At 59.7% G+C, this 12,186-nt stretch overlaps 1 protein-coding gene across 2 annotated transcripts in view; it reads left to right on the forward strand.

The window, feature by feature from the left end:
* The first annotated feature begins 988 nt into the window (after positions 1-988).
* The window catches only part of CLIP2 (CAP-Gly domain containing linker protein 2), a 77,862-nt gene continuing 66,664 nt past the window's right edge, over positions 989-12,186 (forward strand). For both annotated transcript variants that reach the window (XM_014856728.3, XM_014856729.3), the window contains exon 1: positions 989-1,127. The gene's annotated coding sequence lies outside the window, so the exon portion shown is untranslated. The remainder of the gene's footprint in view (positions 1,128-12,186) is intronic.

The following is a 12,186-nucleotide window of genomic DNA, read 5'->3' on the forward strand; positions in this document are numbered from 1 at the left end:
ACACACCCACATTCCACACTCGAGGGAAATGGAGGTGAATTCCAGCTGGGCTTCCAAGGGGATGGACGATTTGTTCAACAGAGCAGGGGGGAGGGCACTATTGGAAGAGCCAGCAAGGGCAAAGTCTGGGAGCTTAGCTTATCAAGGGGAGAAAAGGGGAAACAAAGGCACAGAGGTCAACCACAGCCCCGGCACCTACGGGTGTTGGGATTTGGTTACTTCTCATCCCTGGGCTGCCACTTAGCCTCTGCCTCCCCATCCGTGGGGGCCCGGGCAGCTCTGCGATATCCTGTGATACGCAGGAGACAGATCCTGCCCCCGGGGAGGAGGGTGCAGGGTTCATTGTATCTTGGGTACCACTTTTTCCAAGGACGCGCTGGGAACAAATCACCAAAACACCCGTTTCATTTATCCGCACCCGCTTTGGTCCCAGGACAGCTCAGTAAGACCTGGAGTTCGGACCTCGGCTACACTGTCCCCTCCTCATCCCTTCCTGTCCAGTCCAACGTCACCTCCTCCAGGAAGCCTTCCCGGAAACTTCAGGAACCTCCCATCCCTCCCCCCAGCTTCTAGCTCTCCCAATGGTCTGCAGCATCCTGGTGAGCAGAGCAAGCCTGAAGGATGCTGTTTCACGAAACACGACTGGAGCGCCAATAGGCGCCCAGCGCTGGGGTGGGTGGGGCCACACCCCGGCCGCGGGAGGGGGACGAGGATCCGCCGCACTTTCCGCCCGCCCGCCCACTTGCGGCGCGGAGCCGCGGCCCGAGAACCGCGAGGCCACCCTCGCGCGCCGGCCCCCGCGTCGGCCCCGCCCGCCCGCGCCCGCCCGCGCCGGCCCCTTTTGTTCCCTCCCGGCGCCGCCGCTCGCTCGGCTCCGCTCGGCTCGGCGCGCTCGGCTCGGCCGCGGGGCGCGCAGGCGGCGCCGGGCCGCCTCGGTCAGCACCTCCTGCCTTCCCGCCGCTGGCCGCCCGGGCGGCGCGAGCCCGGCCGGAGTGCGAGCTGAGCCCGCGCGCCAGGAGGGGCTCCCGGTGGGCGGCGGCGAGCATCCTCCCTGGCGGCGCCCCGGCCCGGAGCGCAGGAGGCCGGCGCGGGCCGCCCGCCGCCCGCCCGATGCTGGAGGGGCGAAGGTAGGAGCGGCCGAGGGGCCCCGGGGGAGGGGGTTCGCCGTGCAACAAAGGACCGAGGGCGGCGGGGGGCGGCGGCAGCCCCGGCCTGGGCAGAGGCGGACGGCCAGCCCGAGGCATTGTCGGGGCGCAGGAGAGCCGGGGGTCGCAGGCCGGCGGGTGGGCGTGGGAGGGAGCTGGTCCTGGGGTGCACCCCAACTTCCCCGCCGCCTGCGGGCGAGGAAGGGGCGCTGCTGGCGTTGGGGACGCTTCCCGGGCAGCGCGTCCCTTGGTGAAGGCATCCTTACCAAGGCACCCTCGGTGCCGCCACACACGGGCGGGGGTTCAGCGCATCGGCTGGGGCCGCCTCACTCTCCTCCCCAGGGCAGGCGGCGCGGGGCGGCTGGACCCGCCGCCAGGCTCGGGGCTCACAGGCCCGGAGGGCACAGCCTGGTGGGCGCGGCCACACAGCCGCCTTTTCTAGACCCGGGGTCTGGGAGAACACGGAGCATCCGCCAGCTGGGGTCGCCTCGCCGATGCCCTTTGCAAAACTTGGGTGAAGTGCATGATGGAGGGGGCTGGAGAGAGACCGGGGTGGGGCGTCTTCTCGCAGGGGTGCCCCCCCAAGCTGGCGCTGGTGGCTGGTGAGGCAGCAGATTTTCTGCCCTCCCCACAGGGAGGGGCGGCGGCCTTCGCTGGGCCTCCAGGGCCCGCCCGTTTGGGCCCTTCAGGCTGGGCCTGGGCGGGGCCGGTGCCCACTGGGCACTGCCACGCAGGCCCCAGCTCCGCCCTGGGAAGGAGGGACAGACGGAGCATCTTGGGGGGAGTCTCACACCCAGCGGTGCATCCTCCAATCTCTGAGACCCAGCCTCTGTCTTCTGGGTGAGAAGCGAATCCACTGGGGAGGGGGCCTCCTATTGTAAGATGCCCAAAGGAGGCTAGTGGGGGTGGGGCTGGCCTAGGGTGCAGATAGAGGAGGAGGGTGCGGGGAGCACCACGTGGGCCGCCTCAGCTTGTGTGTGCGCCTGACTCCCCACTAGTGTAATGTAAACAATGAGCCCTTCATTCATCCAGCTGCAGTCACCTGGCCCAGTGCTGCCAGGGTCTGGCAGGTACACAGAGGAGGGACCTCGGTACCCCAAGGAGCACAGCCCAACAGCCTTTGATGAGTGTGGTGGTGGGGGAGCTGGGAGCATGGAGGAGGGACACCTGAAGGATGGGCTGGAGCAGGAAGCTTGATAGAGCGCCCTGCAGCTTGCTGCCAGTTTGCCAAAGGGGCTTGAGGCAGGGAAATAGTGTGGGCAGGCTCGGAGTCAGAAGAGGAGGCAGGAGGCCTGGTGGCTGTCGGGTTAGAGGAGCAGTGGTGGGCCTGGGGCAGAAGGCGGGGGAAGCTCTGCTGAGGGAAGGGATTGCTCTGTCCCTCCTGCTTCCTCAGGTGGGGCCCTTGGGCACCCTCCTGTGTGAGCCAGGATGCATTGGCGTCTGCAGCGCTTGGCCTAGGGATCATGCTGGCGTGCAGGCTCTGGGACAGGTGGAGGTGGGGAGAGATGGAGAAGAGTTTCAAAGGCAGGAGAGCCTGGCAGAGGGGACCTGGGGGGAGCCTCAGTGCATGCGAGTGCGCACCTACAAGCCCCCAGGTGCACCCAGCAGGCTGGGAAGGCGGTGCCTGGAATGCTCCACCCAGAGCCAGAAATCCCAGGTGGGGATCCACCCACAGGTCCCCCATCCCTTTCCAGCATTTGTGGTCCACTTTGGCAGTTAAGAGTTAGGATGCTGGAGCCTGACAGCCTGCCACTTACTAGCTGTGTGACCTCAGACAAGTCACTACACCTCTCTCTGCCTCAATTTCCCCAGCTATAGAGCAAGGATACTTATGGTATCTACCTTTCAGGGTAGCTGAGAGAATGGGGCAGGTGAGGGTGTGAAGTGTGTGCACTGTGACGGAGTGATTGTCCTGTGTTCGTTCCTGCTGCCACGCGGGGTGGCCCTCCGGCCTCCCTGCACACGCACTGGCTGCTCAGCTGTTCGTCCACCATCAGGTGGTCCTGCCTTTTAGCCCCGCCCAGGCCTGCATTTCTCCGCCTCCCCACAGCCTCCTCCCTGGGCTGCTTCCTCTGCTCTGGGCTGTGATGTGGGGGACAGTGCCCTCCTGATCCACCCTGCCCCTGGATGCCATCTACCCTACCTTTGCTTCCGTGCCCAGAGGAGGGCAGCTGCATTCTCGGCCCTCCTGGTTCCCTGTAGTCTTAGCCCGGGCTGCCCTAATGAAATACTACAGACTAGGGGGCTTGTAGACAACAGACATTGATTTCCCACAGCTCTAGGGGCGGGAAGTCTGAGATCAGGATGCCAGCGTGCTCAGGTGAAGGCCTGGGTGGCAGACTTCTTGTGTCCTCACATGGCGGTAGGGTGTGGCGTCTCTTATCAGGGCACTAATCCCATTCTTGAGGGCTCCACCCTCTTGACCTAATCACCTCCCGAAGGCCCCACCTCCTGATACATCACATTGGGGGTTCAGTTTCAACAAGGGATTTGGGAGGACACAAACATTCAGACGGTGGCACCTGCTCAGTGTTTCTTGGGGAGAACATCAGCCTTTCTGTAGGTTTTATTTATTTTTAATTTTTATTTTTTTTAAAGATTTTATTTTTTTCCTTTTTCTCCCCAAAGCCTCCCGGTACATAGTCGTATATTCTTCATTGTGGGTCCTTCTAGTTGTGGCATGTGGGACGCTGCCTCAGCGTGGTTTCATGAGCAGTGCCATGTCCGTGCCCAGGATTCGAACCAACGAAACACTGGGCCGCCTGCAGCGGAGTGCACGAACTTAACCACTCGGCCACGGGGCCAGCCCCTGTGTAGGTTTTAAATAACAACACGTGTTGAGTGCTTACTCTATGCCAGCAACTGTTTTGAGCTCTTTAAGTGGACGTGTTAGTCTGTGGATACCTTAAGAACAGTGCTTGCATTTCGCAGATGAGGCAATCGAGGCATGGAGGGGGTTTCCCTGTTCCCCTGCATGTGTTTGTTAAGCATCTACTCTGCACCCGGGATGCAGGCCCCCTTCCACTGCTCTGTCCTCTTCGGTTCATAGAGCACAGTCTGGCCATGCCTTCCCCTGACACCTCCACCCCATTCGCTCAGGTACAAAGTCCACACACACTGTCCACCTCTCTGGGCCCCCCAGCCGGCCATGCCTTGGCTTCCCAGCACAGTTCCCGCCAGTCCCGCCGGCCGGGCCTCACCTCCTAGAAACTATGCGCAGTGGCCGTGGCTTGGCCAGCAGGCCTGCCCTTGAGTGGGAGGTGGGGGAGGGTTCTAACCCTGGCTTTGGGACGATTCTGTGCAGGGTACAGGAACCTCCTCCAAGTAGGTTAGGTGAACAGGGAGTTGAGAGGAGGGAAAGGGAGCTTGTGCAGCACACACTGCAGGCGGCGGCTCCCCCAGGGCCGGGATGCTAGCAGGCACCCCTCCTCCAGCTTTCCTCTGTCTGGACTGCGCTTTTTACCTCAGCCTCTCCCTGAGCATCTGTCCCTTCTCCCCTCCCTGGAGGCCGGCTCTCTCTGGGTTGTCGGCATGGCTCCCCCAGACAGTGGCTTCAGCTTGAGGCCCTGAGACCTCCCGTGGGTGCTCCCCTCAGTCTCAGGGTGCCAGGGAGACCAATGGGCCCTGCCTGGGTGAGGGCACCCACCCCGTCCCCTCAGCTGGTGGGGGGCAGGCCACGTGGTCACTGAGGGTGGGAGACAGTGCTGGGCACAGCTGGTACAGCGTTGGCTGCGTTTATGATACGTGGTTTGTGCTGGGGGTGGCTGGGTGAGTGGAGGCATTGCCGTCCTTGAGAGCTCACAGTCTGATGGGAGAGGCAGACCCACGGCCAGTTAACCATGGGGCCGCAGGATACGGCGCCTGGGTCTCCCCTGCTCAGCAGCACGGTTTGCTGGGAGAAACTGGGGTGTGCTGATCTGGCCGGTGTGGGGAGGACAGGACAGGACGGTGGGGACGGGGCTCCCCAGCCCTGGCCCCCTGCTCCCTTCTCTGGGCTGTGCTGCCAGGGTTGGCACACAGAAACCGTAATCCCAAACTCCTGTTTTGAGGGGAAATGCTTCACAATGATAATGAAATGTTTCCGTTCTCAGCAGAAAGCAGAGCACATCAGGTGGTTTTTATTAACAAGACATAAATTTGGGGCCTTGTCCACTTAACAGCTTCCGTCTTCCCCGAGCAGCTCCTGCTCCGGCCCTGGCTTATCCCTCGGGCTCCAGCTGCAGCCCTGAAAGATGGCCACTCCTGGTCACTGCGCCTTTGCCCCCGTGGCCTCTTTGTCACAAGAAGGTGAAGAGGGTGGAATTTCAGGTTCACAAGGAGTGCCCTGAGGAGGCTATCGTGGGGGTCCAGGGCCGATCTGCTCCTGCCTGCACCCGGCCTGGCCCAGCTCCTCCCTGGCCCCGCTCCGACCAGCATGCAGCACTGAGGGTGGGAGTGAGTGATGGCTGGGCGTGGGGAGCACAGTGCCTTTGGTTTTCGGACCCTGCCTTCCAGAAGCTTGTACTGAGTTAGAGAGACACCAGCCCCCTTCCTGGAAGCGTAAACAGTATGGGTACCTACCTTTCAGAAACTGTTTGAGGCCAGAGTAGAAGAGATGCCTGGTTGCCTAGTGGGGTCATTGCCCCGGCAAGGGGGGCATGTCATTCCAGGGGTCGCTCAGGGAGACAGGACCCGGGTGATGGGGTGGCCTGGGCTTCCTGAGGGAGTGGGACTGGGCTGTGTCTTGAAGGATGCTGGACTTTGGGTGGTTAAGGAGATCCTTCCTGGTGGACGCAAAGGGAGAAAAGTAACGGGGGAGTTTGGGCAGCAGGAAGGCGAGTGTCGGGCTGGGGGCTCAGCATGGAGCCACCATTCTTCCAAGTTGAATATGAAGTCGGGTGTCTGGTGTCCGACCTGTGATGAGGGATGGAGTAACGTTTGGTGTCTCGGGATTTCTTGCCATCTTCTATCCTGATTCTGCTCAGGCTGTTCTCTTTTCTCATGTACTGTTCCCTACGTAAGTTGGTTTGTTCGTTGGTTCGTTCCCTCAGCTTGCTCAGTTCATTCATTCAGATCAGGGGCTGTGCTGGGCACAGGGGACAAGGAACAGGAGGGAAGACACCCTAAAGGGTCTCGTGTGTTCTTTGTCTGGTTCCAGAAAGGACTCGAGGTGATGCCCAAAGGTGAACGCAGTACCACGAGATGAAAAAGGAATGGGGAAGGTGGGGCGAGCGGAAACCCAGGGCAGCAAAAGTCAGCACAGCAGGGGGGCCGACTGCTGTGCCTTCTGCGGGGAGCGTGACCCCGAGCTTTCTAGCGGCAGACCCGGGGGAGGAAGGAGTTTGGGGTCGCTTCCTCCTGTCACATCATCTCGTGTAAGCCCGTCTGTGTATACCACTAGCCCTAAGTGAGGGCTCCTGGCTACGGCCCCTGGCAGACAGATGTCCAGAATGCAGACAGAGGGAGGGAGGATGGCCGCCACTTCTGATCCTTCTAATCCTCTTCCTGGAGGGTCCTTGCCAGCAGCTGCAGGGAGCCGAGAGCTGGGGCCGATGCTCACAGCCAGCTCCCTCCATGAGGGTCTCGCTGGCTCCAGGGCGGGGGTGGGGGGTGGCTCCGGGATAGAAGTGGGTGAAGGCTTCCCAACGGTAGGGTGTCTTCAGGAGCAACGACAAGCGCAGATGCAGGCGGCTGGCGGGAGGGGCCAGGAAACAGGCCAGAGGCGGGCGAGGGCTGGTCAGCTGGCAGAGGTGCTGCAGGCTGGCCTCAGTCCCCAGGACTGTAGGGTACCCTCCTCACCTCTTGCCTAAACCTAGCCCTTGACTGCCCAACCCGGGTGCCTGGAGGAGAGGGGTCTTGGTGAGGAAGTAGAGAGCTGGTTAAGAGTGCAGACTCCAAGGCCAGAGGGCCCGAGTGTGAATCCCGCCTCTGCTCTTTATCGGTTGTGTCACCTTGAACAAGCACCCAGACTGCTCTGGGCCTCAGTTTCCCCATTAGTAAAGTGGAGCTCATAATGGTATCTTCTCCATAGGGCTGTTGGGAAGGTTAAACGAGTTAATATTTATAAAGCACTTAAACTGGGGCCTGGAACAGAATAAATGTGACAGGGCTGTGGCTCCTCAGGCTGGAGCAGCTCAGCAGAGGACAGGGTCTCGTGCCGCCACGGAACCCCGAGGCCAGGTCCACCTGCAGACTCAGAGTCAAGCACAGTGAAGAAGACCTGGGTCCCCCTTCCCCATGTGGTGGGCCACCCCTGGGGGCTGGGTGCTCAGCAGGTTCCCGTTAATGTTGTTGTTGTTGTTGTTTTCTTTTTGAGGAAGATTGGCCCTGAGCTAACTGCTGCCAATCCTCCTCTTTTCCCTGAGGAAGACTGGCCCTGAGCTAACATCCGTGCCCATCTTCCTCTACTTTCTGTGGGACGCCTACCACAGCATGGCTTTGCCAAGCGGTGCCATGTCCGCACCCGGGATCTGAACCGGCGAAACCCGGGCTGCCGACGTGGAACACTTAACTGCTGCGCCACCGGGCCGGCCCCTAATGTTGTTATTGACAGTAATCATAGCTGCACGCTCGGGAGAGCCTCTCAGGGCAGCTGGGCCAGCTGGAGCAGGAACTCGCTCTGAGAGCAGGCCTCAGTCTCCTCTTGGTCCCCTCCAGTGATGGGGGGCTCACTGCCTGCTTCTTTGCTCCTTGGAGTCACACTGTGCTGGGTATGCTTGGTGCCGGGTTTCCGGCAGGAGCTATTCAGTTGGAACATTGAGTTGCTCCTCTGTCCCTGTCCTTCCCAGAGATTACTGCAGGCTGGCCGGCGGATGCGGCAGTGCTGTGTGAACAAGCTGCTCTGGGCCTCCGACTCCCCGTGGGGAGGAGGAGGGCAGCAGTGGGCTGGAGGGCATTTACATTCATTCACGAGTTCATTAAAACATGTACTTTGAGCTGCTGAGCGTGCTGGGCGCTGTCCTAGGTACCGAGAGCCCAGTGATGAATGAGATGCCCTCGCAGCTGCTCTTAGTGAGAGGAGAGGGGGTGTGTCCACAGAGGAGAGGAAGGGCATTGAGGCAGAGGGAACAGTATGTGCAAAGGCATGGAGATGTGACAGAGTGTATGGGCGTACGTGAGTATCTGTGGCATTTAGCCAGAATTTGGTGGCAGAGGGTGGACGGGGGTTGCCTTTCTGGAAGCAATAAAAGAAAACACTGGCTCTGAGGGTTTCTTAGTGACTGATCTCACCCCTGGGGCCACCAAATTCTGCCCCTCCTCCACCCCTACCCCCCTGCCAGCAGCTCTGGGCTGCCCTTCCGAGGTGTAGATGGTGCCCATGGCCCCTGGCTGGTCTATCCCTTCTCCAGGCTGTCACACCCTCGCCCTTTCTCATGGGTGCTGGTCTGCATCCTCTCGCCTCTGGCTGGGCCTCTCATACTGCTCAGGGGCCAGGTCTGGACTTCAATGGGCTCAGCCTCGACCCTGTCCCCTCCAGGGGAGAGCTTGGGCTGAGGATGCTGGGGTGCTGACTGGCATGTCGTCTTTAGGGAAGAAAGTTGGTGCCCTGGAAGGTTGGTCAGCGAGCGTAGCCTGGCTACGCATCCGACCTGGGTGCCTGGGCTCCCTGGGGCACGGGGCTGGCAGTGGGGAGCCCTCAGACCCCTGGGGGAGACAGATGCTCCGAGGGGTCCACAGGGTTAGGTGCCGCCGGCTGGGGCGGCCTGATGGGTGGGAAGGCCCCAGAGCAGCGGGGACCACCCCTGCTTTCTCCTCTCCTGCCGCCACCCACTGCAGCCCAGGCACTTTGGAAAGTCTTTTCATTAAAGTACGACGTCCATCCAGAAGAGCGTGCGTGGCCCGAGAGCCTGCGTCACAGCCCCGGGGTCCGGAGTCCGACTCCTCCAGCTCCCAGAGCCCCTCTTGTTTTTCCTTCCAGTCAATCCCCCTGACCCCGGGTGACCCCTCCCTGATTTCTTTTTTTTTTTTTAAGATTTTTTTATTTTTCCTTTTTCTCCCCAAAGCCCCCTGGTACACAGCTGTGTATTTTTAGTTGTGGGTCCATCTAGTTGTGGCATGGGGGCGCCGCCTCAGCATGGCTTGACAAGTGGTGCCATGTTCTCGCCCAGGATTCGAACTGGCAAAACCCTGGGCTGCCGAAGCTGAGCGCGAGAACTTAACCACTTGGCCACGGGGCCAGCCCCTCCCTCCCTGATTTCTAACATATCAACAAGTGTTGCCAGCCCTGCACCCCCACTTTTTTTTTCTAAGGAAGATTAGCCCTGAGCTAACATCTGCTGCCAATCCTCCTCTCTCTTTTTTTTTTTCGCTGAGGAAGACTGGCCCTGAGCGAACATCCTTGCCCATCTTCCTCCACTTTATATGTGGGACACCTGCCACAGCATGGCTTGCCAAGCGGTGCCATGTCCGCACCTGGTATCCAAACCGGCGAACCCCGGGCCGCTGAAGTGGAACATGCGAACTTAACCACTGCGCCACTGGGCCAGCCCCCCTGGACCCCCTTTTAAAGAGAGCATTCAGTCCTCCACTGTGTGCTCCCGTGTCTGGGTATCTGGCTGCCTTCACTCCAGATCGTAATCTCAAGGTTCGTGCACGTTGCTGCCGGCGGTTGTAGTCTGTAGTCCGTTTATTTTCATTGCTGCGTTTGATTCCATTGTGTGAGTAAACCACTACTCATTTCCTCGTTCTGATGGGGGTGGATCTCGGCGTTATTTTCAGTTTGGGAGGGTTAGGGAGAATAGTACTTGTCTTTTGGTGCCCTATGTGCACGTGTCTGTTGGGTGCACGCCGAGGAGTGGAATTGCTGGATTGCGTTCAGCTGTAAGTGTGACGCCAGGCTATTCTCCAGATCGCTCACACCCCTTTCCCTCCTGGGGGCCATTCGTGAGCCTTCTGGACGCTCCTCATCCCCTGTAGAATATAGAACTACGAATGTGTTCTCCCCCTTTGTGGCTGGCCCTTCACTCTCTCTCTCAGTGGTGTCATTTGATGCACAGAAGCTCTTACTCTTAATATTGTTCAGTTTATCCATCTTTTCCCTTATTTTTAGCACTTCTGGTATCTAAGAAATCTTACCCTGCTCCAGTGTTATGAAGACATTCTTGTGAAAACTGTATTGTTTTACCTTTTGCATGTACATCTGCTCTCCATCTGGAATTGATTTTTGTGTGTGACGTGACATAAGCATATTAGTGTCCTGCTGTAACAAAGGACCACAAACAGTGGCTTAAAACAACACGACTGTGTTATCTTACAGTTCTGGAGGTTGGAAGTCTGAAGTGGCTCTCACCAGGCTAAAGTCAGATGTCAGCAGGCTGCGTTCCTTCTAGAGTCTAGGGAAGAATCTGTGTCTTTGCCCTTTCCAGCTTCTAGAGACCGCCCGCAGTCTTTGGCTGGTGGCCCCTTCCCCATGCCAGCAATGTCAGACTGAGTCCTTCGTGCACTGCCACCTCTCTGATTTTCTTGCTCCTGCCTCCCTCTTCCACTTGTGGGTCCCTTGTGATTACGTTGGGCTCTCCTGGATAATCCAGAATAATCGTCCCATCTCAAGGTCAACTGATTAGCAACCTTAACTCCATCTGCAACCTTAACTCCCCTTAGCCATGTGAGCTAACATGTGCAGAAGTCCCAGGGATGGGGACATGCACGTTGTTGGGGGGCCGTTATTCTGCCAGCCACAGGAGGGGTCATGATTTTTTCCCCACATGGCTATCCAGTTGACTCAGCACCGCTTATTGTAAAGACCATCCTTTGCTCAGGGGCAATTCTTAGTTGCTTATGCAAATTCTGACCCAGGGAGGAGGCCCGACAGGCTGGGTTGGGGACGAGAACCCAGGAGATGGGGCAGCACTCCTGTGGCTACCCCAGCCTGGGTGTGTTGGATGGGGCTGCCACGGAAATCAGAGGTGAAGCAGGCGACAGTGAATGACGATTGGGTCAGAGTCCAGGCCTGGGAAGCAGGACACTGGAGCCCGTTCCTTCCTGTCTGCCCTGATCACTGGGTGACCACAGCGGGCCCCTCCCCTCCCCAGGACCCTGACTCTGTGGTTTCAGGGACCTCCTGCCCAACACAGGTTTTCTTCATTTGGGCACTTGAATCTCACTGTCCTCTTCACTTGCTCTGTGGCTTTGGGTGAATCACTTCCCTGCCCTGGGCCTCAGTTTCCCATTCTGTGAAATGGGAATAAAGGTGGGTCAGAGGGGAACTTGAGCAGTGTTGTTCCCAAGCCCTTCTCCCTGCGCCTGGTGGGGCCCCACAGCAGAGCCAGGCTGATACTTGCCCAGTTTCCTAGGCCAGCAGCAGGAGGGCCCAGCTGTCTAGTTGCTGGGCCCGTGGGTGGCCACACAGCCAGGAGCAGGCCCTGGGGCCACGGCTGTTCTCTGGTCCTGAGCATGCCAACTCTGTGTGTGTGTGTGTGTGCATGCATGTGAGTAAGGCAGGGAAGTATATTGACCTTCCTTCCCCTCCCTGGACCTGACACAGCCCTGATCCCCTTTGCTCTTTGCTGGGAAACAGGACCCGAGCCACATGAAAGCCTGAGGGAAGATGGCCAAGCCCAGCTCAGGGAAGACTGACCGGCAGGCCATTCCCAGGGCTGTGCAGGCCCCCCAGGCTGTTGGTGGGACCAGGAAGATACAGACTTTACAAGTTGGGAACTGCAGCCCTGTGCTCGGGGGCTGTGGGGCTGGTGAGCGTGTGGGACCAGAACGCAGACTTCTGGTCTCAGCTACTGCTTGTCTCCCAGCGGCAGGTGCCAGAGAAGTTGGGGGTTGACTGGGGCTCTAGGTGGCCTGTCCCTCCCTGCTCAGCCCGTGGGTGCCCTGCCCTCGACACCCACACTCCTGGCGTGGCCTGCCCTGCCCTCCCGTCTCCCTGGCTTCATCCTCCCTCCCTCTCTCTGAAGCCTGGGTTCCAGCCCCAGCTCCAGTGGGAGGCCTGAGTGGGTCCCTTCCCCTCGCTGCTTCTGGATGGCTTGCCAGGCCCCTTGTACTCCCAGGGTGACTCGGGGCCCCAAGCAGGGCCCACTCATCACCACCCCCTTCTTGGCGCCCCCTGTCTGTC

This window comes from Equus asinus, chromosome 14, assembly GCF_041296235.1.
Source record: "Equus asinus isolate D_3611 breed Donkey chromosome 14, EquAss-T2T_v2, whole genome shotgun sequence".
Lineage (NCBI taxonomy): Eukaryota > Metazoa > Chordata > Mammalia > Perissodactyla > Equidae > Equus > Equus asinus.